This window comes from Calonectris borealis, chromosome 1 (assembly GCF_964195595.1).
Source record: "Calonectris borealis chromosome 1, bCalBor7.hap1.2, whole genome shotgun sequence".
Taxonomy (NCBI): domain Eukaryota; kingdom Metazoa; phylum Chordata; class Aves; order Procellariiformes; family Procellariidae; genus Calonectris; species Calonectris borealis.
In genome coordinates, this window is record NC_134312.1 from 217,598,868 (window position 1) to 217,616,460 (window position 17,593).

Sequence of the window (17,593 nt, forward strand, 5' to 3'; positions counted from 1 at the left end):
CAATATATTACTACCAGTGTGATGTTTTAAACTTAATGCAGCAAAGAACAAAGGTAGCTTTCTTCTTGCTTTCCTTCTTTCTCTTTCTCTCCTTCTCTCCTCTCTCTTGCTTTCTTTCCTTCTTTCCTCCTTTCCTTCTTTCTCTTGTTCTCCCTCCTTCCTTCCTTCCTTCCTTCCTTCCTTCCTTCCTTCCTTCCTTCCTTCCTTCCTTCCTTCCTTCCTTCTGTATTGACAGTAGGTCGGTCACTCCAACATGGACACAGTTACTTTGTCAAAAGAGCTTCGTATTAGAAGAAAAGAACGAATACTAGCAAGATAAAGTATTTTTGCTGGTGCAGCTGTGGTGAGAACTGCATCTCTACCCAGCTTGGTCCCACTGGTATGTGTCCTGGTTTCGGCTGGGATAGAGTTAATTTTCTTCCCAGTAGCTGGTATAGTGCTGTGGTTTGGATTTAGTACGAGAATAATATTGATAAGACACTGATGTTTAGTTGTTGCTAAGTAGTGCTTGCGCTAGTCGAGGACTTTTCAGCTTCCCATGCTCTGCCAGGTGCACAAGAAGCTGGGAGGGAGAACAGCCAGGACAGCTGACCCAAACTGGCCAACGGGGTATTCTATACCATATGACGTCATGCTCAGTACATAAACTGGGGGTTGGTCGGGGAGGAGCAATGGCTGCTTGGGGACGGGCTGGGCATCAGTTGGCAGATGGTGAGCAACTGCATTGTGCATCACTCATTTTGTATATTTTACCATTATTATTATTATTTTCCCTTCCTTTTCTGTTCTATTAAACTGTCTTTATCTCAATCCACGAATTTTACTTTTTTTCGAATTCTCTCCCTCATCCCACTGAGGGGGAGGGAGGGAGGGAGCGAGCGGCTGTGCAGTGTTTGGCTGCCTGCCGGGTTAAACCACAGCAATATGTGAGATGGAGCCCTAAATCCAGAGATCACAGATACAAAAGTCACTCTGGACTTTTCTGTTCTGTTTTTTCTAAACCGGAGGTCCACATTTCCAAAAGCATCCTTCAGCACTGGTGATTGTGCTAGTCCAAAATGGCAAGGGCTTATTCAAATCCCCTGCAGAGCAGTGTTTGGTAGGGACGGCACTGTCCATCACCTTGGGAGGAAGCAGAGCTGGCTGGATTAGACACCCACCTCCAGGAAGGCTGAAGAAGGGTGAGACAAATCAAACTTCTTGTGGTTATGGTTGGGTGATACCAACCATCACATGAAATACAGCAGCTCCCAACCAAAATGCTGCCTCTGACCTCAGCTCCAGGGCTCCCAGTTGCCCTTTGGAGAATCCTCTCTCCTTCCACTGACTATGGAAGATCCAAAGGATCTCAGACAATTACTATAAGCGCTTAAAATTATCCAGCGTGAATAACCTCCCGCCCTACGCCGTCCCCCAGGCTCTGCCCCAAAGAGCTGGAATCAGGACAGGAAGGTCAAGGAGAGGAATAGGGACATGGGGTGAAATCATGGGCTTGGCAACACCCCCCGGTCACTGCTGGAGCAGGGACTGCAGTCCCAGCATCTCCATTTCTAAACGAGGATCAAACCCACCAAATTGCTCAGCAGTGATAAGCTCCAGCAGGACTTTGTGTTTCATTTCCAAAAAGTAAAAAAAAAAAAAAAAGCAAACCACCAGCCCTTTTTTTGGTTTGGGTTTTTTTTTCCAGGCTGGGAGGTGGGAAGGATGTGAAGGATCAGGTCCTTGGTGCTGCTGGAGGTGGTGCCGGAGCCAGAGGAGCACATCTGGCTTCTCAGATCCTGGGCTGGGTTGGCAGCATGAGCAGCAAGAAAGAGCCATCCTTTATTTGTAAACCGTGCAAAGTTACAACGGTGTCACCGTAGCACAATAAACATCGAGTCCCACGATGCCGGTTTTACAGCCTCCATCCAGACCAAAGCCTTGCTTTAATATTGCGTGCACATAATCTTCAGTTTGTAACATTTACTTAATTCTTTATTGTTCAAAACCCCAGAGGAAGGCGAGGCTAGTCCTAACCTCTTTTGGATCGCAGTTCTGAGCTATTAATCTGTCATGTCAGCATATTTTATTAATACTGTTTTCCTGCGGACGATAGGTAGAATACATCATAAGTCACTTACCATCTGTGTAAGTGTGTTGTAAAGTATCTTTCTTCCATAGATTATTGCTTTGATAGATTAGGGGCTTGTACAGCCATGATACCTCATCCCATCAATTTTAAGCTCCCAGGAGAGCCCTGAGGGTTGAAGTATCTGATCAATGCGAAAGTCTTTAACGGCATCTCACTGTGCCCTCGCAGGCTAGGAAAGTGCTGTTACACCCACTTTCCAGATGAGGACATGGTGTCCCGGTTTTATGGTGCATTGCTTTAATTAAGAGCATTTTCTCCTGCTCCATCCCTAGGCAATGGGAAGAGATAAGTAGGTCTAGAGGGGAACAGCCTCTTCTCCAGGCTGAACTGGGGATGTATCTGGGACTGGAAGTTTTCCTAGAGGTGTCTTGTAGCATCCCAGCCACCGAGCCGTCTGCTCTGCTCTTTGGAGCTTGAACGTGTCTACACCACCAGCTCTTATGGGCAGAGCTGCATCAGTGCAGTGGATGACCTACAGACCATCCCAGAGCAGCAGCGTCCATGGGAGCAAAGCTCACCCACTGCTGTCGGAATCCACCTCTCGCCGTTTTAGCTGTATTTAAACCTGGGTGCTTAAGTATAAAGAATTGTGTTGAGATAAAAAATGAGAAAGAGGGAGGCACCACAACAGAAAGGGTTTATTTCCAGCCTAGAGAAGGTCTCTAAAGAAGGTGGGCTGAACTGGAAGTGTGCTTGCTCCATCTCACCATAACTGCAAGATAGTGTCACTCCCTTTCATTGCCCTTTTTTTTTCACATTTTACAGAGATGGGGAATCCGTGGGCAGCTGATACCTCAGCGGTTCCCATTCTGCCTTCCCTGACGCAATGTGTCCTGCTGGCGGCTATTTCCCCGCCCCCCCAGTAAATCCTTGTCCATGACGCAGCTGTGTCTGTGCTGTGCTCAGCTCTGTTGAGTCCTCGCCTTGGTTTCTCCTTAAGGAGAAGAGAAGAGCTTTCTGAGCTGGTGGTACATTTGAACCACTGAAAGGGTGAGTTTGGCCCCAGGAACCAGTGGTTTCTGGTGGGCTGGAGCTGCTGTCAAACCTGAAACCCACCTGAACTTGAGTGATCCTTTGGGGAAAATTCAGCCTTTCTGGAGGAGGGCTTGGAAAACAAGGGTTGATGAAAGGTCTGATTCAGCAAGATGTAGAGCAAGGGGGACAAGGTGCTTTTGAGTGGCATATGTCTGGTAAAACTTAATGAGTGTGGGTTTTTCTATAAAAATATGCATTAAATGCATTAAGAAATTCAGTGTGAAGAGCCCAGGAATAGATCAAACATGAGACACCCATGAGGATGGGGAATAAAGATGGTGATCAAAGGAATAATGCATATCAGCTGCAATCTGTAGTCCAAGAGATGCAGAGGAGACCATGGCAGATGGGATGTGGCTTTGCCCATCTGGATTTTCCCTGCACCTCGGTCCCAAAATACCCCAAACCAATGTGGACCCCTCCTTGCTGCCCCTGAGGACTTGTGTCCCACACCTTGGCATGCTCAGCACCCCAAAACCCTCATCTACTTGAAAGCAGTTCAGCATCCTCAGGGTTAAATCAGATTTGATATCCAACCAAGACCTGGCAGCTGAATTTCAGCCCAGCATGAGTTTTTACGATCAAATTATAGACCCCAGAAAAAGAAAAAAAATACTGAAAAAAAATCCAGTCCGAGGTTTATAATGGAAATCATGACAGAGCCATGATTGTAGTAGCAGGAACAGCATCACTGTAATACAGTCGTAAACTGGTACCGTCCTGCAGGGTATTATAAAAGGAGAAAAAGGCGTCTAAAGAGCACTTGGTACCTCCAAAAGGTCTGAGGAGGTGGGTGACATGACTGGATGGGAAAAGGGCTGCTTGCCAAGATGAACTTTAAAGGCTTAAATCTCCTCCCCGGTGCAAAATGGCATCCACCGTGTCTCCACGGCCCCGTGTCGAGGGAGGTGAGATGCTGAACCGGCCCTTCTGCGGGGCTCCTGCCAGCTCCTTGCACCCCTGAGACAGGGAAAATTAAACATATCCATTTCCAGGATGGACGGCTGTCTATATGTGGGTAACTCAAATTATATTGGGCAAAGCAATGCTGGATTGCAGCGGTTTTTCACGATGTGAGTCTAACAAGGTGGAGGCGCAGCCTTTTCCAACATTTAAGTAGAAAAAAAGTAATAAAGCTTCTGGATCTCATCTTTATTATTATCTGGCCATAAAGGGAGGCAAAGCATTTGTGAGCTGCTTGCAAATCCCAGCTCTAGATCCTGGGTTTGCAACGAGTTTGGTCCATCCTCTCCAGGACCTCTTAAAAAGACGGAGCAGAAATGATATTTGGCTCCGGCAGAAAGTGAAAGCCGAGAATGATACAATAAAGAAACAATGGTCACGTTTTATTGCCTTACTCACCCATGGTTTCTTGAGTATGACTTATGGAAGCTTTGATTTACGCTGGTGCAGGCTTTATCTGCTGCTGTCTTGGCCAGCTCATTCTTAATACCAAGACCTATGGGCCTCTGCTGACTTTCTTGGTTAAATAAATTAAAGCAAATATAAACGTTAATGGAAGCCACTTTATTTATGGCTAGATTGGAGCACTGTCTCTTACACCATGGGTCCAATCCAAAATCCATTAATCCAAAGCCTACCGACATCCCTGCATCAGGCCCTATCTTTGGGCTTTTCCTTCTCACTATGAAAGGGGCAGCTAAAAACCAATTTTAAATGAGATGACATTATCCCGCGAAAGCCGTTCTGCACAGAACTTTCAAGCCTTGGCACCTCTGGGGAGGCAGAGCATTCGGGATACTTTAGTGGCTGTTGTTTGAAGGCTAAAGATATTCCTCCCGCAGCAATGCCTCCGCCCCCCTTTCCTCTCCATGCCAACCATCCCACCCTCTAAATATCTCCTCATGAAACGTTTTGCAATGCATCACGCTTTGTTTGTGGCCAAACACATTTTTGGCTTTTCTGTATGATACAAAACCTACTTCCAGCACTTCAGACACTTTCTCAGATTGTTCCTTGCCAAACCTTTCTTTTTTTTGGCCTGGTTGGATGAGGAGAGCTTTCTGCTGCTTTTATTATTATTGTTGTTGTTTTATTATTATTGTTTATTCAGAGATGCTTTCTGCCACATGTACTTGGATGACTGCTGGCTTGCCATTCCAGTGTCTGCCTTAATGCATTCTGGTATGCTCCTTCTCCTCGCCCCTATATTTCACCTTCAAAAAAAACCCCAACCACCACAAAAGCAAGAAAAAAAACCAACACCCCAACAACCGAAGAACAGTTGCGTGCTCTTTTTGTGCTGAAGAGAAGATCAGAAGAAAGGGGCAGCACAAAACGGTAAAAAAAGTGGAAAAGTATGGGAGTTGTCCCGCAAAGTATTAGGATGAGTCAGTAATTGAAGCTGTTGTGTTTCCAGATAGAAGTAGCAAGTTCTGGGTTATTCTCGTAGCATAAAACCTTACTGTTATCACGGCCGTGGGAGGGATAAAAGGAGCAGTGAGAAGGAGGATCAGCTCCTCAGTGAATATGAATTATTATAGTTTATCGAGGCTGTGGCTTTTCACATCTGAGCGTGTCCTGTTGATATTCATAGAGCTTTTCCACCGAGTCAAGTGGGGACTGGATTCAGAGGCTGAAAGGCAAGAAGAAAGAAGTCAGACCTCCAGCATGGAGAGGGACGGGGAATCTACCCAAAGTGGTTACAGCATCAAGCCCCCGACCTCTGTGTGAGCACAAGTGCATCCTTTGGGATGGCATCCAGACTTGATGGGTTTATAGACAGCGTGGTCCTTCCCAGCTGTGACTATCAAAGCACATGCACACCCAGACGTGGTATCCGTGGCTCTGCAGGATTAGGAAGCTGCCAATCTAACAGATCGGGATAATTCCAGGAGGCCTGATGCCTTTGTATCCGTGTTTAAAAATAAAGAATACTATTTTTATTGCAGCAGGGGTATTTGGGAGCCCTGGCTTGCTTTGTGCCAGGCAACTTGTGTGCACGTAGTAAGAAGGATTTTGTACCCATGACAGTCTGCTGTCCCCAGGAGAAGGATGGGAGAGGAGACGAGAGCAGTGAAACTGCACACAAACAAGTGGAGAATTGGAGAAGTCCTAAATTAACCCACCCATTTCTCTCCGACATCTGTCATCCCAAACATTTCAGAGACAACATGCCAACACTGACTCTCGGTACCACCTCCACACCACCACGTGCCTCCAGCAGCTAAACTGGCGGCGGCTTGGTGAACCTCATGGGTTGTTGAAGGGGGTTCTACCAAGCTGGTGTACCACGGTCCTGTAGCCCAGTCTACAGGACAGATTTGGGGGCTGCTTGCAGTTTGGTTGCTCTATTTCTAAATGAATTTAGCATAACAACCCTCACTTCCAGGGAAAATGGCGTGTTAGGCAGGTGGGGTGGAGTGGGATGTCCCCTGTAGGACACAGGCTCCCAAGCCTCTGTGAGCTGATGAAGCAGCACTATAATCCCAGCTAGGTCATGCCAGCACGGCCACCCTCTGCCAGGCACATCCTCTAGAGGCATCCAGAATTCTCCTTAGACCCATCTGACAGGGCTTGGTGAGGACCAGGGATGGAGATGGGATCAGAAGAGGGGATTTTGCATGCTGTCTTCAGACTTCTGTGGCTGCTCCGCATGCAGCTCAGCATGGGAGAAGTCTGCTGGTATTTTGCCTTCTTTTTTCATGCACGTCAGCACTGGTGGGCTGCAGGGATGTGCCCAGGTAAGGTGGCTTAAAAAAGACCCCATTTCTCTTCCCCATTACCTCACCTTAATGAATTCGCTATAATCATCCTGCCAAGCCCTCGACTTTTTGAGCAGAGACAAATGGCTTTCAAATCTGCCTTGCATTTTGCTGAGGAGAGAACGAGCTTCGTGAATATTTACCCTGCAGATTTCCTCAATTAAAATAGCTTCGTGAATATTTGTTCTGTAGATTCCATCCAATTAAGTGAATAAGCGATACGTAACAGCCTATGTTTTCCAAGAGCGGGACGGTGTCCAAGCGATAGCGCAGCAATGCTACGAGGAGGGAAAAGGAACAAATGCCTGCTTGTGTTTTTATGCCATCCTATAATTAACCCCTGGCTGGAATAAAATTCAAGTAACTCAGTGCTAAGTCAGGCCCTGAATCCATACTACAACCTCAAAAGTGCTATACCTTGCTCAGCACCTATTTCACAAAGTTTTTATAACGGACATATTTCATCATGGAAGAGGAACCAAAGCCTGTATCAGGTGTTTGTAGGTAAAACTGAACCATCAAGGTGGAATCGGAGAGAAATCACGTCAGGATCAGAGAGAAATCACTCAGGAAAAAAAAATCACTGCTGTCAACAAAAAGGATTCATCTCCAATGTTTTCCTGGCAGTTTTAGATAAGAACAAAACAACCAAGCCTGTGTGTTTCTGGGAAAGGATGAAGGGTTTTCATAGCATCCCCTTGAAGACCATTCTTTAAAAAAAACAACTGGAAGGGAAGATAACTGTCGTGGTTTAACCCCAACTGGCCACTGAGCCCCACACAGCCGCTCGCTCACCCCCCCCGCCGGGTGGGATGGGGGAAAGAATCAGAGGGGTAAAAGTGAGAAAAACTCGCGGGTTGAGATAAAGACAGTTTAATAGGGAAAGCAAAATCCGTGCACGCAAGCAAAGCAGAACAAGGAATTCATTCACCACTTCCCATCGGCAGGCAGGGGTTCAGCCATCTCCAGGAAAGCAGGGCTCCATCACGTGTAACGGTGACTTGGGAAGACAAACGCCATCACTCCGAACGCCCCCCCTCCTTCTTCTTCACCCAGCCTTATATGCTGAGCATGACGTCATATGGTATGGAATAGCCTATTGGCCAGCTGGGCCAGCCGTCCTGGCCACGCTCCCTCCCAGCCCCCTGCACATCTGGCAGGGCATGGGAAGATGAAAAGTCCTTGACTAGCGTAAACAATACCTAGCAACAACCAAAACATCAGCGTGTCATCAACATTATTCTCACACTACATCCAAAACACAGCACTATACCAGTTAATAGGAAGAAAATCAACGCCATCCCAGCCAAAACCAGGACAATAACTCAAACTGGATGTCTTAAGAATGTCTTAAGAATGTCTTAAAGGATGCCTAAGAAAATCAGAGACCAGGTTTTGGGAAGCTGGGCTCCCAGCAGAGCAAACAGATGAGCAACTCTGGGTGCTCATAGCTGTGACCCAGCCGGGCAGGTTTTCAGGAGAAACTAACACCAAGAGTTGAGAGAAGAGCCATGTATTAGCAGGGACTAAATGGGATGTGGATGCTTGAAAATTAGACCCCACCTGAGCTGTCCAGAGCAGCTTCAAATTTACGTCTCTAAGCCAGGGAAGGGGTGAGTGAGGTGGATGTATGAAATGACTCCTGTGAAATGCAAGGAAGTTTTTAGGTAAAAATATAAAAGCCTGGTGTTACCTATGGTTTATGATTACATAGAGCAGAGTGTGTCTGGGAGAGGTTTTCCTTGTCCAAATGGTTCCAGACTGAGTTTCAAAACACGGTACCTTGTCTGGTACCTTGCCAGCTCTTGTCAAGTTAGGTCATAAGGTGATTATGCCATTAATCTCCTTGCTGTCTCCAATCTTCATCAAAAAGCAGCTTTTTCTCACAGTTGCAAATAGAAATACTTGGCTAAGATGGGGCACTGTGGGTTGCTTTGGGATGCTTCCCCAGTCTGAGGGTTGTACGTTCTCCACTCAAGGCCATGGATTGCAACTAACCAAGGTGACCCATGTCCCATCTTGCTTTGTTTTGCCTTGTCTGAAAATCTGTGCTTTCAGCAGAGCAAGTCGTGTCTGGAGCTTCAGAAATGTTCAGCCCCTTTGGTCACAGCTGGGTTTGCAGAGGTGCTCAGGTCCCACTTAGGCAACAGAAATCCTGTTTTTGAAGGATGTTCACACAAACAGCACTGGAATATCTGCCCAGGAGATGTGGCAGCAGGGATGGCTGCCTTGAGCCCTGCAAAAAGTCCACCTTCTTTTCTGCAAATCAATCTTGTCTGAAAACCTCTCCAAAAGCCCTTTGGATAACCTGGCCCTAATGCTGCCTTGCATGAGATGGTCCCAAGACCCACTGAGTCAGAGCAAAACCTGGCACAGCTCTCTCCTGGTCCCTGCTTCCCATCGCAGAGTCAGAATGAATGTTGGGATCAGGGACTAGATTAAAAATGGGCAGAAATAGGGATGTCTAACAAATGTCTTGCTCACAGATGAAGTGTTTTTACTCTCAGCCAGCATTTGCAAAGCCGGGACCACAATGGCAGACGCTCCCCTGAATATTTTACATTATTCCTCCTATTCCAAAAAAGCTGTTCAGGCATTTTATCCTTTTCAGTTGGTCTCCATCTCTCCACTCTTGCAAATGACTGTTATTAATTATGCACCCACTGCTAAGCTCCCCTGCGAGGAGGATTCCAGCTCCGGCACCGCAGCAGAGGAAGGGTTACTGGACTTCTTCGAAGGGAAGAGAAAGCGCTACCCCACCCTGAAGGGATCACTGAGCTTTGGAGAGAGGAGCTGACAGCTGGTTTTTATTAGGATGGAGGCCTTTAAAAGGCAGTGTTGGGGTAGGGGTGGGACCTTTGGTCCGGAGGAGAAGCATGTTCTGCTGAGTCCATGGGCTGGAAGGTCGGGATTACGTGGTCTCCGGCCAAATGGCACAAGAGTCGAGAGGCTCTGCTTTGATTTTCCTCTGGCTGGTGATGGGAGCTGGGCTGGTGCAGTGGGACAAGAGTTGGCCTCTGCTGTGGCTTGGACTGGGCACGGACCGGGCACTCCTACAGCATAGGTGATGAGTGATGATATTAAAGACAAGGTGAGGGAGAAAAACACAACTGAAATTTAGGGAAAATGAGCTGTGGTTACAGCTCTGAATCCTGCCCCTTTACAGGCAGGTAAGCAGGATGTTAGTGCACAAAAATCTCTGTTATTTGAGGGCAGGGTAGGGGGAGAAAAGAGGCAGAATAAAGCAGAACTGTGAGGCTTCAGGCTTGCATTTCACCCTGGAAAATGCTATAATCTTCTGCAAAATGTCTGGTGGGGGAGAAATCTCAGGTTGCTGCAATCTTGCTGCTTTACAGGGGTGGCCTCGCACGCCAGAGGACGGACAAGCAGTGGCCTCATCCCCTTTTAAAGCTGTCCGTGCTATAGGTACAAGGGAGTTTGCATAGGGCCTCTGTAAGATCTGGCCTCCATCACCAGGGTTTGGACACTACAAGGAGAACCACAGAACTTTCACCTCCCTCTGACTGCACCTTCTTGGGACAAAAAACTCTTTTCTATGATTTGCCTTAGAGTTGCCACGTACCACCGAGGCGTAACCGGAGCTGCATCCCCTCCACGCACGTGGCGGTGTGGCTGTGGGGTGTGATGGACATTGCTCCTCTGCACCCCCATCCCTGCTCGGTCCCTGCCGAGGTGTATTCTTGTTTTAAAACCCTGACTGGCTTCAGAGCAACCTCATGTTAAAAAAAAAAAAAAATCCACGTATCAGAAGCTGTCTTCCTCTTCCCAGAGATGTGGCATTTCTCCCTGGATGCTGTACAGACCAGGACGGGCCGTATCCAGTCTTGTACCAATGTATTTACCCCTCAGGAGTATCAATGCTTGCTATGAGGCAGTCTAGAGAAAACGCTCCTTCAGTATATACCCTATTCTTGATTTAATTTGGAGGAACCTCAGTTACTGAGTCCTTACTTTTACATATGCTCCTGCTCTTCAGCATTTTGCAGAAGATTTTAGCATCAAACAGTCCTTGTTTGTTCTCCCTGAAGAAAAAGCATGTGGGTGAATATTCAAAACTCATCTGATAATAATTTGGCTTTTTTTTTCAGTAGGTGGAGGAGCCTTAAAAAAAAAGTCCTTATCAATGCTTGAAATTGAAACTTAGAGACCCAGTGAAAAACTTACATCTGCTTAAACTAGTAACTAAATAGGGTCAAGGACACAAACCTGGTCACTGACCTATCATTTATTATTAATCGGCGTTGCTCACCAAAATACCACTCACCAAAGTCTGGGCAGGCCTTGGGGGATTTAAGAGAGATGTTTCCCAATGCAGAGTGTGGATGTGGTCACCCTGTTTTGGGTAACGGAGCTTAGTTTTACATGCCAGTTGTGCATCGGGCCAGTAAATGGCCACTAGCCCAATATTTATATTTATAGCTGGAATCCGTGTTTGAAGATGGCCAGAATACTTGTATAAAATGGAGGAATGACATCCTGTTGCAGGGCATGCTGTCACATGCCCTGGCAGCTTCCAGCCACTGGTCCCAGCTAAATATTTAAAAAAAAAAAACAAAACAAAAAAACAACCCTCCAGAACATTTATAAAAGGCTCCTTTGACTGTCACATGCAGAACACACAGTCACGCTGGGTGAAGTGCTATCCCAACCCCTCTGCGGGTGTGATGGCTTTCATAGCTCATTCATAGCACACAGCATCTTGAAACTCACTGATAAAACCGTAATACCACACCCCACAGTATACATAACTGTGTCATATTAATAAATATTTGCAGAGTGCCATGACTTGGCACAGCGCTTTAGAGATTTTTTAAATAAAGGAGCATGGCCCCCTGCTCCAAGAGAGTTTACATTCGGGTCCCGGTTCTGCATATGTTTAATGTTATCCTGAGTCATCCATGGAGGGTCTTCTTCTCTTGCAGGGGGGTGGAAGAAGAAGAGAGGGTGAGGAGACACATGCATAAAAAGGAATGATAAATGATGCTCCCGAAGGCAGCATGGGTGGGCCTGGGGCATTAGTAACAGAATACGTCTTTTTTGCATCTATGTGGTTGGTTGAAATCCAGTTGAGCTCCTCAATGAATGGTATCCCTCTCTCAACGGCAGTGTCATGGTTTCTGTAGTGTGAGTCTGGTGAGGTCTGCAACAAAATTAGGACTTTTGCAAGGGGTCGCAGGACTCACTCCCTCTTGCTTCTGAGTTACATTTGAGGCCAGGGACAGATGTAGCTGCAGTCTGGGTGAAGGGAGTCTCACCTGTGCTGCCTACGGTTGCTTTGAAGACTGATATCTCATCACCGTAAGCTCTCCTGGTAAATCCTGCAAGGACTTGCTGGCAGATCTGGGGAGGGTTTCAAGTTTTGGAGGTTACCACACCTGCTGCAACAGATGACAACAAAGCCTTATTTTCCAGCCTGGTATCTTTCTGACATGCTAAAAAATTTCTTTATACCACCCAAAGGTATTTCTAAAGGTTAACAAGAAGATGATTTTCCAAACATTTCTTTGAGTCTAATAATTAGGTCAATTAGGAAATGCAATCCAGAGAATACTGTCCCACTGTCTCCACTTCTAATAATGGATGGTGTGGTGGGTTGACCTAGGCTGGACGCCAGATGCCCACCAAGCGGCTCTATCGCTCCCCTCCTCAGCAGGACAGGGGAGGGGGAGAAAATAAGATGGAAAAAACTTGTGGGTCAAGATAAAGGCAGTTTAATAAAGCAAAAGCAAAGGCCGCACGTGGAAGCAAAGGAAAACAAAAGATTTATTCTCTACTTCCCATCAGCAGGCGACGTCCAGCCACTTCCCGGGAAGCAGGGCTTCAGTACGTGTAGCGGTTGCTCTGGAAGACAAATGTCATAACAATGAATGCCCCCCCTCCTCCTCCTTTCTCTCAGCTTTTATTGCTGAGCAGACGTCATATGGTATGGAATATCCCTTTGGTCAGTTTGGGTCAGCTGTCCTGGCTATGTCCCCTCCCAAGATCTTGCCCACACCCAGTCTACTGGTGAGGGGGGGAAGTTAGAGAGACAGCCCCGATGCTGCCAAAGGTGTTATCAACACCTTTCTAGCTACCAGTACACAGCACAGCACTGTGAGGGCGGCTATGGGGAAAATTAACTCCATCTCAGCCCGACCCAATACAGATGGATACATCCATACCCTACGTAAAGACTGTGTCTTTGCAGGCTGCAATGCCAAAGAGGGTTGTTTGCTCAACAACCGCTTGCTTCCCATGGGGCTTAAATGCTTTTGAAAACTTCCAGCTCTGGTTTATTTATTGTCACACTGGTGTGACCAGTTCTCTTTTATGAAAACCGTGTGGAAAATGGTGAAACAGGTTGTCTTCTGCTGATGAAAATGGTAATAGCTTTGACCCACAGAAGCAGTAGGAAAGTTAATGATTGCTAAAATTCTAGATTTAGGCACTTGATTCAGCACTCGGATCCCATGAAATAAAATTCCATATGCACATTGAGGCAGCTCCCCACTCCCCAGGTGCCCAAAAAGCATCCATGCTTTGCCACCAGACCCACATCTGCATGCATGAGGAGCAGGAGACAAAGACCTGCAACATTTCGGCAATGGACGTCCCTGATTCAGCAAAGTACTTAGAGCACAACGTGTCACATAGAGATTAAAAGGATTTAAACATGTGCTGAAATATTTTGGCATACCAGGGCCTGGGGGCTTGTCTATGCACGAAATTGTCTCAGATTAAATGTTTGGGGTGGTTTTAAAGTTCCTAAAGCTCTTCCTGAATAACTCCCTATATGCATATGGTTAGTCCAGAGCATATTTATCCTATATCCTTTATGTATACATCCTTTCTCACTAGCTTTCTGGTTTCTTACTCTTTATCCCACCTTTTGACTTCTGTCTTCTATGTCCTTCTGTCCTGATGAACACCGTGGAGAAGCAGCTCTCATGAACACTACAAGGAGTAGATACTTGTGCTCCCAGTGCCATTTTTTTAATGATTCTCCAGCATGTTGTCCTGTTGTAAGAAACCTTAACAAACTGTTAGGGCTCAAGACAACCATGGAAACTGGGACCGTCTCCTTCTTTCCATATTCCTCCTCCACACCGTCGTTTTTGGCCATTCAACTCTCATCGACGATATTTAGACCATGAAGGTCTGGTGGTAGGACTTGCCTTGCTGTGTCGTGTTTGCACAGCTCCGAGCACAGCAGGTGCCTACTGCAAAATCATGAGTATTATAACTACCGCTACTTACTAGTTCTGCTCCTATTGATTAATAACAACTGCATTTTCCCAACAGCCCTTTAAAGATTAAGGTAATTTGGAAAAAGGCTATTTATACAGAAATCAGGGCATTTGCACAGCAAGCCGGACTGCAATAGATATTCCAGGCAATTTCCCCATGTAAATAAGTCCTCCTTGGAGAATCCTGACAAAACCTCCTCCTCGTAGGTACACGTTTCTGGGGGAAGTGGGGTGGGAGGCGGGCTGGGGAAATGGGAGTCTCGAGCAGTTTGAGCACTTATGGGCAACTGTCACACAAAGAAAAATGGACATACTGTGCAAAGCTGCTGGCAAAACTGGGTCTTAAACAAATAATATAGTGGCTTTGGGAATTTGGGATTGTGTATACAGGGTTCTTTGCAGTTCACATAGGAAAGCCCATTAGCGACCTGTGTATATGAACGCAATCTTTCCGGCACAGGGACACATACATAAAAATATTATCCTGTAAAAATAGCTGTTCCAAAAATAGACCTTTAGGAAATTTATTCTGAGTCTTTTGGTCCTGAGACTAAAGCATTTATTCTCTTCTTTCCTTTCACCTGAAACCCACAATCAAACCGAGTAAACAAAATCACACAGGTACTTTTGCAACCAGCACCCATTTGTTCATAATCCGTAGTTGACACAGATGTCTTAAATTCAGACTCATGAGGCTTGAGGTTGAGAAGCCAGTTGTGCTTTTCTTTCTTAAGGGTTTTTTTCTTAACCCTTTTTTTTTTTGCTTTTTCTTCTTTTTCTTCTTCTTGTTCCTTTTCTTTTCCTTTTCCTTTTCCTTTTATTTTCCTTTTCTTTTTATTTTTTCTTTTTCTTTTTCTTTTCTTCTTCTTTCTCTTTTTCTTTCTCTTTTTCTTTTTCTTCTCCTTTTCTTTTTTCTTTTTCTTTCTCTTTTTAATTTTCTTTTCCTTTTTCTCTTCTTCTTTTTCTTTTTATTTCTTTTATTCATTTTCTTTTTCTTTCTCTCTTTCTTTTTTCTTTTTCCTTCTCTTTCTCTTTTTCTTTCTTTTTTTCTTTCTTTCTTTTTCTTTTTCTTTTTCTTTTTCTTTTTCTTTTTCTTTTTCTTTTTCTTTTTCTTTTTCTTTTTCTTTTTCTTTTTCTTTTCCTTTTCCTTTTCCTTTTCCTTTTTCTTCTTTTTCTTTTTCTTGCAGGCTATCATCACGCCTCCATCCCTGATACTGGCGTCAAAGCAAAAATCAGATCTCAACATCTGAACTTTCCACAGATTAAAGACGGATCAAAGAAAAGGAGGCTGACAGCAGGACTCCGTGCGGCGGGACGTGCGCTTGCAGCCCGCGTTAGGACTGCCGGGCAGTGATTTCTTAGCCTCGCAGGAGAAGAAAATCCACCTGACAGCCCCGTGCATGAAAAGTATCTTTGTCCTTTAATTGGGAAGTCGATCGCGCAGCCCAGCAAGCGCTAATCACCCTCTGGAGAGGTAACGTTTAAAAGTTTCCGGTGAAAACACGAACTAGCTATTTTTGTTGCTAATCATTAACCGCTCATTAGAATAACGCCGTTAACAGTTGCAGCACCGACTCCAGCCAGGTCCCTGCCATCCCCGGGGGAGCTCTGCCGGGGGCGGGGGGGACGCGCTGGCCCAGCCCCGGCTCCCGCGGGGGATGTCCCAGGGAAGGAGGGGGGGATGCTGCCGGCGCGGAGCCCCGCGGAGCCCCGGCCCTGCCCGCGGGGGGATCCGCGGGGCGCGGAGCTCTCCTCGCGGAGCCCTTTGTTATGCTAATCCGGGCTGACATCACGCCGCATATCAAAGCCGAGGGGGCCGCATATAAGGCGGCTCCGCGGGCCGCCCCGCCAGAGCAGCCCCGGCCCCCGCGCAGCCCCGGCCCCGGCCCCGGCCCCGCCGCGCCCGCGCAGCCCGCGCAGAGGTAAGCGGCGGCGGAGGGGACCGGGGGGGTTGCGAGCTGCGGAAGGGGACAGTGTCCCGGCGGGAGCCCCCCGAAAGACCGAAGGTGCGAGGGCGGGGATGACCAAAAGCGGGGACCTGCGGGGAGAGGGGAGACCCAGGGGGGATGCGGGGAGAGGGGAGACCCGGGGGGATGCAGGGAGAGAGGAGGCTTGGAGGCTGCAAGGGACGGGGGGAGACCCGGAGAGGATGCAGGGAGGGGGGAGACCCGGGGGGGATGCAAGGGAGAGGGGAGACCCGGGGGGATGCAGGGAAAGGGGAGGCTTGGAGTCTGCAAGGGAGAGGGGAGACCCAGGGAAGATGCAGGGAGAGGGGAGACCCGGGGGGATGCAGGGAGAGAGGAGGCTTGGAGGCTGCATTAGAGACCTGAGACCTGCAGGAGAGAGGGGGGACCCAAGAACTGCAAAGGAGAAGGAGACCCAGAGGGTGTAGAGAGACCTAAGACCGATGCGCTGCAGGGGGGGCGTGGAGACCCAAGAACTGCAAGGGAGACTGGACACTCCGGGGGGCTGAAGTGAGAGGGGAGACCCGGGGGCTAAAAGGGAGAGGGGAGATGGAGGAGGGTATAGGGACACCTAAGATCCGGGGGCTGCAAGGGAGAGGGGAGACTCGGGGCTGCAAGCGTGAAGGGAGATGCAGGGGGCTGCAATGGAGAGAGGAGCCTGGGAGGCTGCCGAATAGCGGGGACACCCAGGGGCTGCAATGGAGAAGGGAGATGGAGAGGGCTGGAAGAGAGGGGGGATACCCAGCAGCTTCAAGAGAGAGGAGAGGCTGCATGGAGAGGGGAGACCTGGGGGCTGCAAGCAGCCCCACCACCCCCCTGTTCCCTGTCCCTGCTCCCCATCCTCACTGCAGATCATTTGGGGATGCATTACCCCTAAACCAGGCGACTGTGCTCCCAGGGAGAGCTGCAGGCTGGCAGCGGGGTCAGGTGGATGTCTTTCCTTCTTGGGTGGGAAAGTTGGAAAAACGTGAGATGGATACTCACACATTTATATATATAGTTCGTATTGCCTGTTCCCATCCCCGGACTCTCAGAGGTGTCAGATGGGAGCGTTTTCTGCGTGGAGGAGTGGGGCTGGCTGCAAACAGCCTTAGGGTGAAGAGAAAAGAGAGCTTTGAGTTAAAAACGACTCCAGTTTTTAGGAGTCCGCAGGCCACTTGCTGCTGGTTTGATCAGTGACCCAGAGCTCTCCAGAGCTGTAAACATCACGTCTGCCCCAAAGGGTCTCCCTCCCTCCCCTCCCCTTGCAAATTCCTCTTGCAAACGTAGCCTGTGCTGGACTGAGTGGAAAAAGGTGTTATTACCTCCCCAAATAACAGGGGGGGCGATTGCAGGCCAAGCTTGCAGCTCTTGGGGTGGGGATGGGGGGGTTAGAGCATTTCTGTTCCTCCCTGGGGGGCGGGGAAAAACCCAAAATGTGTGGGGTGCGGTTTTTTTTTTCTTTTTTTTTCTTTTTCCCCAAGGCAGGGGGCAAAGCAAATGATGATGTTG

At 47.7% G+C, this 17,593-nt stretch overlaps 1 protein-coding gene across 1 annotated transcript in view; it reads left to right on the plus strand.

The window, feature by feature from the left end:
* Window positions 1-15,994: 15,994 nt before the first annotated feature.
* Window positions 15,995-17,593, plus strand: part of WNT11 (Wnt family member 11) — a 30,353-nt gene continuing 28,754 nt past the window's right edge. Inside the window, exon 1 of the mRNA XM_075140616.1 lies at window positions 15,995-16,060. The gene's annotated coding sequence lies outside the window, so the exon portion shown is untranslated. The remainder of the gene's footprint in view (window positions 16,061-17,593) is intronic.